This window comes from Schistocerca gregaria, chromosome 4 (assembly GCF_023897955.1).
Source record: "Schistocerca gregaria isolate iqSchGreg1 chromosome 4, iqSchGreg1.2, whole genome shotgun sequence".
Taxonomy (NCBI): Eukaryota; Metazoa; Arthropoda; class Insecta; order Orthoptera; family Acrididae; genus Schistocerca; species Schistocerca gregaria.
Genome location: NC_064923.1, coordinates 670208870 through 670225209, shown reverse-complemented (window position 1 = coordinate 670225209; position 16340 = coordinate 670208870). Strand labels below are relative to the sequence as shown.

At 44.7% G+C, this 16340-nt stretch overlaps 1 protein-coding gene and 1 pseudogene across 1 annotated transcript in view; both read left to right on the top strand.

The window, feature by feature from the left end:
- The window catches only part of LOC126268193 (uncharacterized), an 800619-nt gene that overhangs the window by 48675 nt on the left and 735604 nt on the right, over nucleotides 1–16340 (top strand). The window lies entirely within an intron of this gene.
- LOC126268476 (5S ribosomal RNA) lies at nucleotides 2520–2637 on the top strand (annotated as a pseudogene).

The window sequence follows — 16340 nt, the reverse complement described above, 5'->3', positions numbered from 1 at the left end:
GCTCTATCAAAATTTCAATAGTAAATATCCCCGTGATGCACAACGCACCTCCTGTAACGTCTGCCAATGGAGTTTGTTGAGCATCTCCGTAACGCTCTCGCGCTAGCTAAACGATCCTGTGACGAAACGCGGAGCTCTTCGATCAATCTTCTCTATCTCTTCTATCAGTCCTACCTGATAGGAATCCCTGATAGATAAACGGTACTCAAGAATCGGTCGAACAAGTCTTTCAAGCCGCTTTCTTTATGGATGAGTTACACTTCCTTAAGAGTCTTCCTGTGAGTCTGAGACAATCATCCGCTTTCCCATTATTTGTTTTATGTGATCATTCCATTTAAGATCGCTTCGGATAGTTACTCCTAGATATTTTCGGCAGGTATTGTTTCCGTGTTCAAAGATCTGGAGGTCAGTACAAACTTGCCTCCTCACACCACTACACCTGGACCACGAAAACGAAAACTACACTCTACTACCCCCGTTCGACTTTTCGTGATATTCATCTTATAACCAATTCCCAAGACAATGTCTTAGAGGGCAACTGATTCGCCATGTCAAACTGTTTATTACATTCTTTTCGAAAAGAAAACAGTCTTGGTTGCGTAAGAACTATTATTTCATAACACGTTTCACACTTCGGAGCATCATCAGGTTATCTGGGTAAGAAAGAAAATATTAGTAAGAGAAGAGGAATGGTCCTCTCTGAAATGAGTAAATAAGTAATTTAAGAACGTCGTAAGGGAAAATGTATGTAGTATTTTGCAAAGATGGATTCATCAAAAGACGTGCAAGTAGTAAGAAATTTCGAAAGAAATAGATAAAAGGGACAAAAAGCGCAAAGAGGCAACAACTGCGAACTTTACCTTAAACCCACCAGCAGCCGCAGTCGTAGAAGTGCAGAAATAGGGCCGTGATTACAAATCTGTACAAATCCGGCATCATTTTGTATACCCATCAGTGGTTTCTTCAAAACAGATATGAACTGGAGGAAAACTTTAGGCAGAGTGAAGTTCAGTAAGGTAAACTTCACGAAGGTGGCGCGGATGTACGTAACACAAAAATTACTGCATTTAAGACATGAACAGTTATAACAGAGAACAACAATATAAAGCAGAAATATTTTAGAAGCAATTACGAATCAACGCAGAAAAGATAAGAAATGCAAAACATACTGATGTGCGGTTCGGATATATAAATGAGAGTGCTGCTGTAGAATTAACAACGGACAGCATATCACTGTAATGAACCGCCAGATACGATAAGATATAATTGTTTGGTATGAAAATAGTTGTAATAAGGATTACAAGTAAATAAATATAAAAAATATGAACCCAAGTAGCAATACAAGGCAAGAAAATTAAGCAAAACACCCGTTAAATACAGAAGTTTACTGCGGCAAGCAAAAAGTGGTCGACAGCCATAAAATAAAACGAAGAAAAATCAGGAAAGATACAGCTAAGTGAACATTTTAAATACTGACAGGATTGAGTCGTAAAATGATTGTCTTTTCCAGGTCAGCTGATCGTTGAGACGTGGTTCTTTTATGGTACGCGAATATTTAACTATTTCCATTAGGTAGGAAATGTATCAAACGATCTGGCAAAACTTTTCAAAAATCGTGACATCAGAATTGCTTTCACGGCCGAAAATAGAGCCCAGAATAGTTAAACTCATAATAAGCAGCCGCATAAGGCTTAATACACTAGTTCTGATGTCTATAAACTAGAATGTAATGATTGTCAAATGACCAACATAGAACAAACCGGTACAGTGTTCAGAACTAGGGGTTACGAGTATTCGCTATAAAAGAAAGGTCAGGTGAAACGGCAATCTGCTTCTACTGTGCATCTTAAGCTTACTGGGCACCAACCACCTGCGCTTGACAATCTGTGGATCTTAACGCTATGCACAGAAAGGCAAAAAGCTAAATGTCCTTACTTCACGAAGGAGCCTGTAACCCAGAATTCAGTGGGCAGCACAGTGAACGCCGCCACACGGGACGTTTAGTGCGCTGTTAGCTACGGTGCAGCCGCGACACTTGGGACTCCAGTGGCACCAGCAGGGACTGTAGACCCGCGGGAGCCGATTGGAAGAACAGGCGGGCGTCCTTGAGCGCGGCGGAACCCTTGGGCGTTTCCACGACTGGCGGCCTCGTAATGTCGATTGAGAGACCACTTCATCCTTTTTCTTTTTGTACAATGGCTACTCTTATTCTTTCTTTTTATCCTTTGTCATAACCTCCTCTTTATATTCGCAGCTGCACCAGTGCGTACTGAAATCAATACCGGAAATTTTTGTTTGTGGTTTGTCTTGACCTTTTTTACCCGCCTTTTTTTTCTCCAGAACTGTCGACTAAATGCAGACGCAGTTATTTATTGAAAACGTCCTTTTGCCTTCATGAGCTAAACCACAATTGTCAGCGCAAACGAGGCAGGCGGCTGTAATTCACCGCAGATCGGCAGACTTTGGACTCAGGCCACGATCTGCACACACAGCTATATGACACTCCATCATTAACATTGGCCAACGGCCTTGCCGCAGCGGTAACACCGTTTGCCGTCAGATCACCGAAGTTAAGCGCTGTCGGGCTGGGCTAGCACTTGGATGGGTGACCATCCGGTCTGCCGAGCGCTGTTGGCGAGAGGGGGGCATTCAGCCCTTGTGAGGCAAGCTGCGGAGCTACTTGATTGAGAAGTAGCGGCTGCGGTCTCGTAAACTGACATACGGCCGGGAGAGTGGTGTGCTGATCACATGCCCGTCCATATCCATATCCAGTGACGCCTGTGGGCTGAGGATGACATGACGGCCGGTCGGTACCGTTGGGCCTTCCAAGGCCTGTTCAGAAGGAGTTTTTTTTATTTCATCATGAACATTACACTATAATTCCGTAACCTAGCGGTTGGTCCCTGCTGAAGAACGACTCCTGCTTCCCTCATAAATTTGATTTACCACATTCTACAGACTCTGTCAACATCGGTCAGGCTTTTTTAAATTTATTACTATTATTATTGTTGTTGTTGTTGTTGCATATTAAACACTAGGCACAGTTTCACATGCCATCTGAGAACAGAAATCGCCAGAGAAGTGATTAGTTCTACTTAAAAATCTTGGGGGCGAAAGCTAACTCATTGTCAAATATAAACCTCTCAGCTCAGCCTACATAGCAACACCGTGCCTTACTGGAAAACAGCAAACCTCAGTGTAAGATCTTCTCGCATTAGCTCTTAGCACCAGAAAAGTTTGGAGGAAATGTAGCACCATTGAACCCACAACACTAGGTTTTGGTTATATTAGCGACACACTTTTATTTCTTCGCCACTAACCTGTGTATTCATAAAGCCAAAAGCTACCGCCATCAGATTTTGATGAACTCATAAAATTAGCAATAAAATTGTTAAAATATTGTATCAGTTACAGATTTCTCTGAGTACGTCATTTTTCCACTATTTGAATTGGAACTTCCTAGTAGGTTATTGTACCAGACTGAACTCCGGACCTTTGCCATTCGTGGGCAAGCGTTCTACCGACTGAGCTACCAAACCACGACTTACGATCCGTCTCACAGGTGTGCTTCCGCCAGCACCTCATCTCCCATCTTCCAGACTTCACACTTCATATCAGCGCGCACTCCGCTACAGAGTGAAAATTTCTGGTGCCTCTCGTATGAGTTGTCTAGCGCATTTTCTGTGGTGTTTCGGCATATATTTTCATTTTCGTTTTAACACTGTGTAGCTGAAGCCAGTGCAAACAATTACTGATCGTCACGTCTTTCATTTGAAACCCAATGTCAACAGAAAGCGTCGCTATGTTTCCGATTGCAAACAAAATTATTTATAAATGGGACTTTTACGTGCTCATTCGGTAGGGCACTCCGAGATTATATATTTTTATCGATAACCATTAACAGGGACCGTAAAACACTAAGAATGAACAGTAATCCACCAGCTACTCGGTAGCGCTACATGCTTGGGAGTAGTAGTGAGCGCGGGCTAGGGCAGTGCTGTCCAAATCAGATGGTTCAAATGGTTCTGAGCACGATGGGACTTAACATCTGAGGTCATCAGTCCCCTAGAACTTACAACTACTTAAACCTAACTAACCTAAGGACATCACACAGGTCCATGCCCGAGGCTGGATTCGAACCTGCGACCGTAGCGGTCCCGCGGTTCCAGACTGAAGCGCCTAGAACCGCTGGGGCACACCTGCTGGCGCAGTGCTGTCTCTGCCGGAGTCTGGTTATTCCTACAATTTTACTGTCCTTGTTCACTCGTTTCGATAAAACAAATATCGCATTGGACTAATGTGGGACTACTATATCGAATGAGCAAGTACAGTTCCGCTTTAAGAATCATTTTCCGCCGACCGTGAGCGTCGCATGAAAGATGTAAAGAGCACTATTTGTTTGGGCCGACCCCAACTTAACAATGACAGAATTAAATTACAAGTATCTGCTGGAACACCATAGGAAATGCGCTTGACGACTCGTAGAACTGGTACGCTGTATCTTCTCAATTTCTGTAGTCTCAGAAAAATGTGTTATACACAGTCATCATCGTCCAAGCACTGCTAAAGAATCGAACATTTAAATTATTCCCAATTTTGTTATATATTCACAGAACAGTTTTCCTTAGTTATTCCGTAGCCAATTAGTGTTTCCAACAGCCCTGGTAGTAGTTTCTAATGCGTCTTTTTGGGTTCAGTAGTATCTTTTCGTGTCGTTTCTCATTCTGCGCCCCCTGTTGTTCTTCTGCTGCCTCTAGTTCTTGTTTACCCCAAGTTCTTCTACGTCTCGTTATTACTCCTCCTCCCCCTTATTCACTTGCACCATAGCACTTTCCTTTCTCTCACTCCTCCCTCAACACCACCCTATTCCTCTCTCACCTTATTCGTCTCCTTGTCCACACCACCTGCTCCCTGCTGGGCGGCTGCCTCCGAGCCCCACCTGAGGCCTAGAGAACGAGCGGAGGGGGTCCCTGTGTCTCCATAAATTAGATTTCCTCGCCCAGCACCGCCCTGCGGCGGCTGTTAGGGCGCAGATAAATCAGGCGCCAGGCGAGGAAGTGACGACGGCGTAACGAGAGCCATCCAGATGTAATTCCAGCTGGACTGTCGCGCCGCATTACGGTCAAGGCCGTTCTTTGCTGCGGGCGGTATTCAGGCTGTAACGGGACGCCCATCCTCCCCACCGCCCTTCCCTTCCCTGCCCCTTTCAGAAAAGTACGGCCCCCTCACCGCTCCAACCAGCAATGCTCTGTAGAGCTGACCGCCGTTACTATCGTCATTAGGGTACACGCAGCTGTCCACGTATCCTCGCCTCGTCCATCTCCCGGCTAACAAAAGAATCCCGTTCTCGAGGTTGGAGACGACCTTAAGCCACCTTCACACGGGACGTGGCATTCACCGCGCATCGCGCTGGCGTCATCTTCACCACGCTGCTGAAAGCTCAGAAACAATCCGACACGTTAGTGCGGTAATTGTGCCGAGACGTGATCACATGCGACCGCAGCGCGCTCCAGCGGAAATTGACGACTGCAGTGTCGCTCACAAACTACACACGAAATTGTTATGGGTAAACTAACTGTACGCTTTGTCAAAGATACGGGATAGACAGTCTGCGTAACTTTGCATCTATCAATATACACAGTTCTACCCGTGTCCAGAAGGCTCTTGACACTGGTAGTGAAATTGCGTGTTTATTGAATATCGTCTCAGTTATGTGACTGGATTTGTGACTTTCTGTCAGAGAGGTTACAGTTCGTAGTAATTGACTGAAAGTCATCGAGTAAAACAGAAGTGATTTCTGGCGTTCCCCAACGTAGTGTTATAGGCCCTTTCCTGCTCCTTATCTATATAAACAATTTGGGAGACAATCTGTGCAGCCGTCTCCGGTTGTTTGCAGATGAGGCTGTCGTTTATCGACTAATAAAGTCATCTGAAGATCAAAACAAACTGCAAAACAGATTTACAAAAAATATCTGAATAGTGCGAAAACTGGCAGTTGATCCTAAATAACGGAAAGTGTGTGGTCATCCACATGATTGCTAAAATGAACTCGTTAAACTTCGGTTACACGATAAATCAGTCTGATCTAAAAGTCGTAAATTCAAATAAATACCTAGGTATTACAATTACGAACAACTTAAATTTGAAGGAACACACGGAAAATGTTGTGGGAAGGCTAACCAGAGACTGCGTTTTATTGGCGGGACATTTGGAAAATGTAACAAACCTACTAAGGAGACTGCCTACACTACTCTTGTCCGTCCTCTTTTAGAATACTGCTGCGCTGTGTGGGACCCTTTCCGGATAGGACTGATGGAGTACATAGAAAAAGTTTAAGGAAAGGCAACACGCTTTGTATTATCGTGAAATATGGGAGAGAGTGTCACAGAAATGATACAGGTTTTAGGCTGGACATCATTAAAAGAACGGCGTTTTCCGTTGCGACCGAATCTTCTCACGAAATTCCAATCACCTACTTTCTCCTCCGAATGTGAAAATATTTTGTTGCCACCTACCTACATAGGGAGGAACGACCGCCACGATAAAATAAGGGAAATAAGAGCTCGTACGGAATGATATAGGTGTTCATTCTTTCCGCGCGCTATACGAGATTGGAATGATAGGGAATTGTGTAGGTGGTGAAAAAAATGGCTCTGAGCACTATGGGACTTAACTTTTGAGGTCATGAGTCCCCTAGAACTTAGAACTACTTAAACCTAACTAACCTAAGAACATCACACACATCCTTGCCCGAGGCAGGAGTCGAACCTGCGACCGTAGCGGTCGCGCGGTTCCAGATTGTAGCGCCTAGAACCGCACGGCCACCACGGTCGGCGAAGGTAGTTCGATGAACCCTCTGCCGGGCACTTAAATGTGATTTGCAGAGTATCCATTTAGATGTAGATGCAGATGATGGTCTCTCCGTATTTAAACGGGAAGCGACCTGTATGTGACGTAGGAGTCGTTCTTCCATATCATTGGTTCATGTTCTAAAGCGCAAACGTAACATCTGACTTGCTTGGCATTACTCTGCACGTTGAGAGAGCAGCTTCCGTTTTTCATGCTCGGATGTTAGAAATTCATCAGCCGGGCACGTTCGAATTCACAGTTCATGTGAACCTTAGGAGTGGTAAGGGCTCGGACCGTTAGAAATCCGTCAGGATAGAAGACGTCCATTCGGTGAATAAACGTGCTCGTGACCCGCTGACAAAGTCCAAAAAAGATACATATCAAACCGTCGCATTTGTTGCAGTAGACGCCATGCACACTGCGCAACTGTTCCAGACAACTGTAAGTCCCTTGACTATGATTCACCATTATCCGTCTGTGGTACAACACTTTCGAAAACGCTGTATTTATTTTCAAATTTTATTAGTGTTGATCGGAAATATTAACCAGCACTACCGGTTTCCGTTGTAATGACATCTTATCGTATACATTGCTGAAGATGTGTTACCTTCTGTGACAAAGTTTTCTTTGAGCTGAAGACGATTGTTTACAGAGTCTGAACAGGTAATCTGCATTTAACAGGTTATCTTTTTAATAGTCTTTCCATTTGAAGACCTTATCTGCTGTAAGTCATAAGTGGCAATACAGTCTGACTGTGTGTGTTTCCCGATTCATTGTACTTCGGAAATTTAGTTTTATAACCTCCCGTCACGTACTGAAAGCACTCCAGGCCATCTTCACTTATTATTTAGTTTGCTATCCCTCGTGTCGTAGTGTCGACAGCGCTAAATAATTCATCAACTTGCTCTATGATTTTGGTATAAATATGTTTTATTTTCATTTTAGTGTGACGTTTATGCTTCATTCCACTCTTATTGTAATTGATTTTCAGGCATATTTCCAAACTTCCTCAATTAAATTCGTCCATTCGTATTTTAAGTTTACATGCAACAAAGACAAACACAAAGAATGTCTTCTGGGTATGTTTGATTAAACGTGATCCGCCCTCGTTTACTCAGTTTACAAATCTGAAAACTTCCTGTTAGCGACGACTACTTTTGTGAAGCACATTTTACTCTACCGATCACACTGCTGATTCAGGACGCAATTTTACAGTTTTGCTGAGTCGCGCTTCTTCAACAAAACATGCTACGTCTTTCTCTATTCATTCTGCATTTCTAGCATTTTGGTAGCCTCTTGACACATTCACGCTGTTTAACGATGAGCTAGCTACCACTCTCTTCTGTAATTTGATTGCACTATGTTTCTCGTTTTCAGTGTCCATTAGGTAGCTCCGTACACCTATTGGTACACAATATTCCCATGTGTAAAGTCTAAAAATTCCTTTACTTCACACTCTGAAAATCTAAAGAAAAATAATTTGATATGAAGACAATGTTTACCTACATTGTCACACTAATTAGCACAAATTGTTATGTGAAGAAAATGCATACCTAAATATCTGCTAGTTTTCAGAAATTCCTCAAAATTTTTAAACAGTTACGGCAAAAAATGTTTCTCGTGTTTTCTTACACTGACACAAATTAGGTTGAATGTAGTCTTTGAGAAAAACGTGAGAACTCTTCACGATTTTACGAAGACGCATTTCCCCAATCGTTTCACAAAGAGACTTCGCGCGGACGCTGGGATGCATAAGAGGTAAAGCTCGGCCCCCCAATGACGTGGCCATCTACAGGATCTTCTCTCTTTTGGTTAGTCTTTTTTGTTGTCCGCATAAGGTGCTAGGCCACACTTAAGTGGAATCGCAGATAGCGACCGTCACCGGTGACTGATCCGAGAAATGCGACGAATTAGTGCCCGCTCGCAGTGTCAGTCCACATGCGTCTGTGCGAGCCAGCTGTGGACGAGTCCTCGTAGACAACTGGTGGGCGCTTGCCAGAGCTGCTCAAGGTCAGCGCGTTGGCGCGCGCCGAGAGTTTGCGTCGAGCTGAACGCGAGAGGTGAAGTGCAAAGAACCGCAGACCAGTGACTCAGACATCCGGAACGCTGCCTTCTGCTGTCGTGGGCGATGGCTTCAAGCGTGCCGTTTCCCACCGTTTAACTATGCACCTAATTCTACGGTTCTCTCTCTCTCTCTCTCTCTCTCTCTCACACACACACACACATACACACGCACACACACATACACACGCACACACACACACACACACACACACACACACACACACACACACACACACAGAGAGAGAGAGAGAGAGAGAGAGAGAGAGAGAGAGAGAACTGTTTTGTTGGTACTCTTCTTCGGGCGTCCGCAGCTCGTGGTCTAGTGACTAGCGCTGCTGCCTCTGGATCACAGAGGGTCCCGGGTTCGGAGCCCTGCCGAGTTGGGAATTTTGTCTACCCGGGCATTGGGTGTTTGTATTGTCCTCATCTTCATTCTTGGACGTGGCGAGATTGGACTATGTAAAGATTGGAACTTTCCACGGGTGCTGATAACCGTGCCGTTGAGCGCCCCACAATCCAGACATAATCATCTTCTTCTTCTTCTTCGAGCGGTATCGGAATCCGACTTGAGTTTGTTTCTTCGAACACTGCCTCTATTCCTTCCATGGTGACTGACAAAGCGTTTAAGTGTTCCAGCTCAAAGTGCACAATGAAGGTCGTAACTGAAGAAAACTCCACAAGCCAAGAATCCAAAAAACATTTAATTGGATGAACGGTTTCGACAGAGCTGTGCTGTCATCATCAGACCTTACTCTTTTGAATTTTTACGACACATTCTTCGTCAGTGTTAGAAAAGTCGCTTAACCATTCCATATGTACGAGGTGCGACAATAAAGTAATGAGACTGATTTTCTTTGCAAGATGTGGCAACCCTACAGGCTTGCATAGGCACTATATCTTTGACCTTGGTCTATAAGCTGCTTCTAGTCCAAGCGGCACATCGACGAAACTGTTCAGTCGTGAGCTGTGCTGTAATAAGTTAACACGTTTTTGTGTCTCACGTCACGGAAATGGAACCGCATAATATTGCGCCATTTCTTTTTGCGTTACATTGGGTGTAAACGCGACGATAATTTACAGTAAGCTTCAGTAGGCCTTTGGAGAGAAGGTAATGTCAAGAACTAAAGTTTTTCGTTGGCATAAAATGTTTAGTGAAGGCAGAACGAATGTTGAAGATGAATGTCAAAGTCAAAAGTGAAATGCATGCTTGTGTGCTTCTTTGATTCCAAGGGAAATGTTCATAAAGAGTGGGTGCCTCCTGGACAAACAGTTAGCCGATATTACTAAAAAGAAATTTTAGAAAGACTTCGTAAAAGAGTTATTCGTGTCCGTGCCAACATTGCTGATAATTGGGTTCTGCATCTCAATAATGCGCCTTCCCATACTGCTGTCAGTACAGCAATTTTTAACCTAAAAACAAATTTCATTACTACCACAGCCACCTTATTCACCAGATATGGCTGCGTGCGACTTTTTTCTATTTCCGAAAGTCAAAACGGCGGTCAAGGGACAACACAAGATGTCCAAAAAGCTGTGACGAGGGTCTTCGAGGATATTACAGAAGATGTGTTCCAGAAATGTTACCATCAATGGCAGAAGGGCTGTAAAAAGTGGGTACAATCAAAAGGGAACTACTTTGAAGGAGACAACACTAAACTTGACTAAAACGGTAAGCAACATTTTTTTTTCACATCAGTCTCATTACTTTACCGTCGCACGTCGTACACCCCACTACCATGAACATCCCTCCTAATCGACATGTCAAGTGTAGAAGTAAAATGAACAAGCATAAACATAACTATATTGCAAGCGCTCAGCACGAACGTCGGCACTTTTATCATATATGATACACTCACACACCCAAGAAGGATTGTATTGAAATATATCTACAGCTGCTCATCTTCATCATGCCTAGCTTCTGGGGCCACAAAGACGACTGCAGTATAGATTAGACAGTAGTGTCTTCGAATTTAAAAGTGGTTGTACAAAAGTAGTGCAGTGACAAGCCTAGTATCCAGACCGATGAAATCCTGCAACACGTGAGCAATACAGTGCTATCTGATTGACGATTCTTGTGTCTGGCTAATGGATTTTCTTATGTTGGACGCATTACTGTTTACATGGCAATGTCACGGAGTAGCTAGTGTATCGCAAATTGTGTGGAAGTACCGGGCAGTACAAAGAGCAACGTTTTTAGACTGCTACGGACGAGATGGAGATGTCTCTCTCGCATACTGGAACGAGCAGAGAGACCAATAGCAGTGTCGTAGCCATTCAACTTCCCCAAAGCCGAAAAATACAAGCAGTCTCCACAGATAAGTCATCAAAGATTAGACCCAAATGCAAAATGATTTAGACAATATATCTGTACCGGCCGGTGTGGCTGTGCGGTTCTAGGCGTTACAGTCTGGAGCCGCGTGACCGCTACGGTCGCAGGTTCGAATCCTGCCTCGGGCATGGATGTGTGTGATGTCCTTGGGTCAGTTAGGTTTAAGTAGTTCTAAGTTCTAGGGGACTGATGACCACAGCAGTTAAGTCCCATGGTGCTCTGAGCCATTTTAACCATTTGAATATATCAGTATGGTGCGAAAAGTGAAAATTGATTCTAAATAACGAAAAGTGTGGGCTCGTCCACGTGAGCTCTAAGAGGAATCTGTTACATTTCCGACACACGATAAATCACACGAATCTAAAGGCTGACAATGCAACTAAATACCTCGCAATTGCAACTACGAACAACTAAATTCGAATAATCAGGTAGATAATGTGTACTATAGTCTTCGTATGAACACTTCCATTAATTTGCGTAGATCTCTATGTCAACACATCAGTGGATTTCTATTTTCGGCAACATATATTGCTATCTTCAGATCCGTAAGACCGGGCAGTGGTAGTTACATCGTACAAAGATTTAAACCGCTCTGTCACAAGAAGATACAATATGCACAAGAAAGTCGAGGCTTTACAATAACGTGCCAGATGTGCAACCGTAATGTGTGTAAAACTTAGAATTTGTATGGCATTAACAAATCTATGCGTACCACACAACGTCGTTACATGGTTTAGTGCCATGTTGGCTAAGACAGTGTAACTCAGAACTGGCTCTAAGCACTATGGGACTTAACATCTGAGGTCATCAGTCCCCTAGACATAGAACTACTGAAAAGTCCCCTTTGAAAAATTATACATCACTTTGCTTAAACTGACACACAATATTTTTTTAGCGCAACGCAATCTGACTCAGTAATCCCTACAAGAGAATGGCCCTGACTAACATTAACATATATGTTTCACAAATCACTTACCTCACAAAAATCTTCGTTACTCGAACTACTGCAATACAGCGAGCGCCACTACTGCCAGCTAAGTAAAAGATTCAAACTACGAAAATCACTAACTACTGATAGACACAGTTAGCAAATGAAAGATTTTAATAGAGAACAAACAATGTATTTACCTGAATAGTCATAATATATATATCAGTTCATGACACCAATTCTTACAAATTTCAAAACTCCGCCATCTCTGTCCCCACGTCCACCACTGCTGGCGGCTCACTTCCAACTGTGCAACGCTACGCCTTGTTAACAGCCAACAGCCCAACACTACAATGGCAGACAACAATGCAAACTAGCCACAGACTGCGCACAGCACAGCCAGTGATTTTTCATACAGAGCGCTATGTGGCGTTACCAATATAAAAACCTAAACAGCCTACTTACACTACTTAAACCTAACTAACTTAGGGACATTACACACATCCATACCCGAGGCAGGATTCGAACCTGCGACCGTAGCAGCAGCGCGGTTCCGGACTGAAGCGCCTAGAACCGCTCGGCCACAGCTGCCGGCAACTCAGAACTGCTGACATCAAATACTCCTTGTAGTAGTGGACACTGGATGCAGCTTTCTGTGCCTAGTAACTATTCTGTACTGACGGGGAAAAATCGCAAAGTAATGAAAATTTGGGGATTCATTTGTCTATGGAACATACTAAAATGATTAACATTGCAAAATCCCAGGTTAATCTAAAGGTGAGATAAGCCATTGCAAATGTCAAATGTTGGTACATTAATGACCGTTGCAATAACCAGAATTTTGAGGACAAGGAGACAAACGTGCATGCTTTCTGTTGAACAGGTCCCGGATGACATTTTGTGCGATGGACTCCCATGCTTGTTGCGCTTGATCTGTCAACACGGGGACGATTGATACCGTTTGTGGATGACGCTGACACTCTTTAGAGCCTGTTGGGGTACAACAGTGGTATGTGGGCGAGCAGTAGCCTGTTGGAAAACACCCTCTCGAATGCTGTTCCTGAATGGTAGCACAACGGGTCGAATCACCAGCCTGACGTACAAATTTGCAGCCAGGGTGCGTGGGATAACCACGAGAGTGCCCCAGCTGTCTTAAGAAATCGCACTCCAGACCTTAACTCCAAGTGTAGGTCTAATGTGTATAGCGTGGAGACAGGTTGGCTGCGGCTGTCAACTGGCTCTTCCTGACCATCACTGCCATCATCGGCACTGGTTTTCATCAGGAAACACAACGAACCTGCACCCTGACCTCCAATGAACTCTCGCTTGACACCACCGAAGTCGCAACTGGCGGTGGTTTGGAGCCTGTGGAATGCACGCTACAGGACTTCTAGCTCGGAGCTGTCCTGAAATAACCACTTTGTAACAGTTCGTTGTGTCACTTTGTTCCCAACTACAGCTGAAATTGCAACTGGAGATGCAGCACGACGCGACACAGACATAGGCCGATCACGATGATCTTCCCTCTCGGTAATGCTACGTGACCGTTGTTACATTCCTTCCAAGTCTTTCTACAGTATCGCAGAAGGAACATTCAGCTTCTTGCAGCCCTATTACACAACCAAGTTCAAACTCATTGAGGTGTTGATAATGGCATCTTCTTCGCCTTAAAGGCATTGTTTACTAACATCAGCTCACCAAGTTCAGTCTCAAAGGAAACTAACGCTCACGACCGTTGCAGCATGTATTTAAAGCAAACCTGATTTACATCCTCATCCTCTTAGGTGACTGGCGCGAAATTTGTATACACATCATCTTTCAGCACGCCTACCAACTTTCGTTTATATCACAGAACTTCTTCCTGGCGCTGTGATTTTTTTTATTTATTTACTTATTTATTTTTCGCCGGTGTATTTCGCTACTTTTTAATTTAGTCCTAGAATATATTGTACGAATGGCAGCAGATAATTCAGAGGGTGTGGTGTTAAATGGAAATGTTAAGATATTAGGGTATGCAGATGATATAAATATCATTAGCGATAGGAAAGAATCTGTAACAGCAAATGCGAATGCGTTAATCAAGGCTAGTGAAGATGTAGGTCTAAGGATAAGTGAAGACAAAACTAAATACCTGGTTACTGCTAGAATGCCAACAGCAGTAGATCAGGAAATGTTAAGAGTTGGAGACATGCAGTTTGAAAAAGTGAACATATTTAAGTATCTTAGGCGTGGACATCAAGTCGAGAAATAAGATTGAATACGAACTGAAGAAGAGATTACGGACGGGAAATGGGTGCTACTTCTCACTGAATAGATTACTTTCATCACGGATATTGCCTAGGAATTTAAAGATTAGAATATACAAAACTATTATTCTATCAGTTATGTTGTATAGGTGTGAGACTTGGTCTCTAACTGTGCAAAATGGAAAACCATTTCAAGTATTTAAAAACAAAATTTTGAGGAAAATTTTTGGAGCAAAAAGGGATGACATTAGCGGAGAGTGGCGAAAACTGCATAACGAAGAGGTTCACGAACTCTACTCAAGCCTTGACATAATCAGTATCATTGAATCACGTAGGCTGCGATGGGCGGGTCACGTAACTCGAATGGATGAGGGCACGGCAGCGCTCAAAGTACTGGTACGGTACCTAGAAGGAAAACGTCCTGTGGGGAGACCGAGGCGTAGATGGGAGGACAATGTGAAGGCTGATTTGAGGAGCCTAGGTATTGAAGGCGAAATGAAGGAAATGACAGATGGCGAAAATACGTTGCTGCGGTATGACCAACAAGTAAGTAAGGTGTATTTAAACACTTTCCTACAGTGCGATCCATTTCTTCACTAGTTCACTCGAGATTCCTCCTTCGTTAACTAGTCCGTTCTTCGTATATACAGAATTCACCCCTCCTATCCGCGTCTCATCTCTCTTTCTCCGTGCAGCCGCAGCTCACAACAGACATTCCTCAGCCAGACGAGACGGGGCAGCAAAAAACGCATCATTTCTTGCCCGAAGGTCTCCGGCCACGGCCAGACGCCGTTACTGCAGCCACAGCCGCGGGGCCCGAGGCACGCCGGGTGCCCCGCGAGGTCACGGCGCGGTCTCTTCTCCGCCCCCACTGCCGCCCCCGCCCCCGCCCCCACCGCCACCAGAGGTCAGCGGCAGGCGGCCGGCGCGCGCGCGCACGCACGCAGCCATGCGAATAACAAATGACGACTGGCGACCCGCCTGATTGGAACACGGGCCGTGACTGGATGCGCGTTGTGTGGCCTGGCCTGGCCGTCCCGTCCCATCCTCTGCAGTGGGCCGCGGCTTATCTGGCGCTGCCATCCTCGCTCCCGACAGCTATTACCGCCGCGACCTCTCGCCGGTCGGTTTCTTATTCTGAAGCGTACAGTACACCTCCAGCACTTTGCCCTCGGGTAAACAGCAAACATTCGGCGAAATTGTAGTATCAATACTGTACACTCAGGTGAAAAAACTCGAGGTTTAGCGTTGTGCACGTACACCGATGGCGGCAGTACCGCGCGCACTAGGTATAAAAGGGCAGTGCATTGGCGGAGCTGTCATTTGTACTCAGGTGATTCGCGTGAAAAGTGTCCGACGAAGCTATGGACGTACGAGGGTAATTACCAGACTTCGAAAGCGGAAGAGTAGCTGGAGCTAGCATGGGACAAAAAAATGGCTCTGGGCACTATGGCACTTAACATCTGAGGTCATCAGTCCCCTACAACTTAGAACTACTGACACCTAACTAACCTAAGGACATCACACACATCCATGCCCGAGGCAGGATTCGAACCTGCAACCGTAGCGGTCTCTCGGTTCCAGATTGTAGCGCCTAGAACCGCACTGCCACTCCGGCCGGCTGCATGGGACATTCCATTTCGGAAATCGTGAGGGAACTCAAGATTCCAAAATCCACAGCGTCAACACTGTGCCAAGAGTATCGCATTTCAGACATCACTTCTCAGCACGGACAACGCAGTGGCTGACAGCTTTCACTTAACGACCGAGAGCAGCGGTGTTTGCGTAGAGTTGTCAGTGCTAACAGACAAGCAACACCACCTGAAATAACGGCAGGTATCAATGTGGGACGTACGTATCCGTTAGGACAGTGCGGTGAAACGGGGCGCTAATGGGCTATGGCAGCAGACGACCGACGCGACTG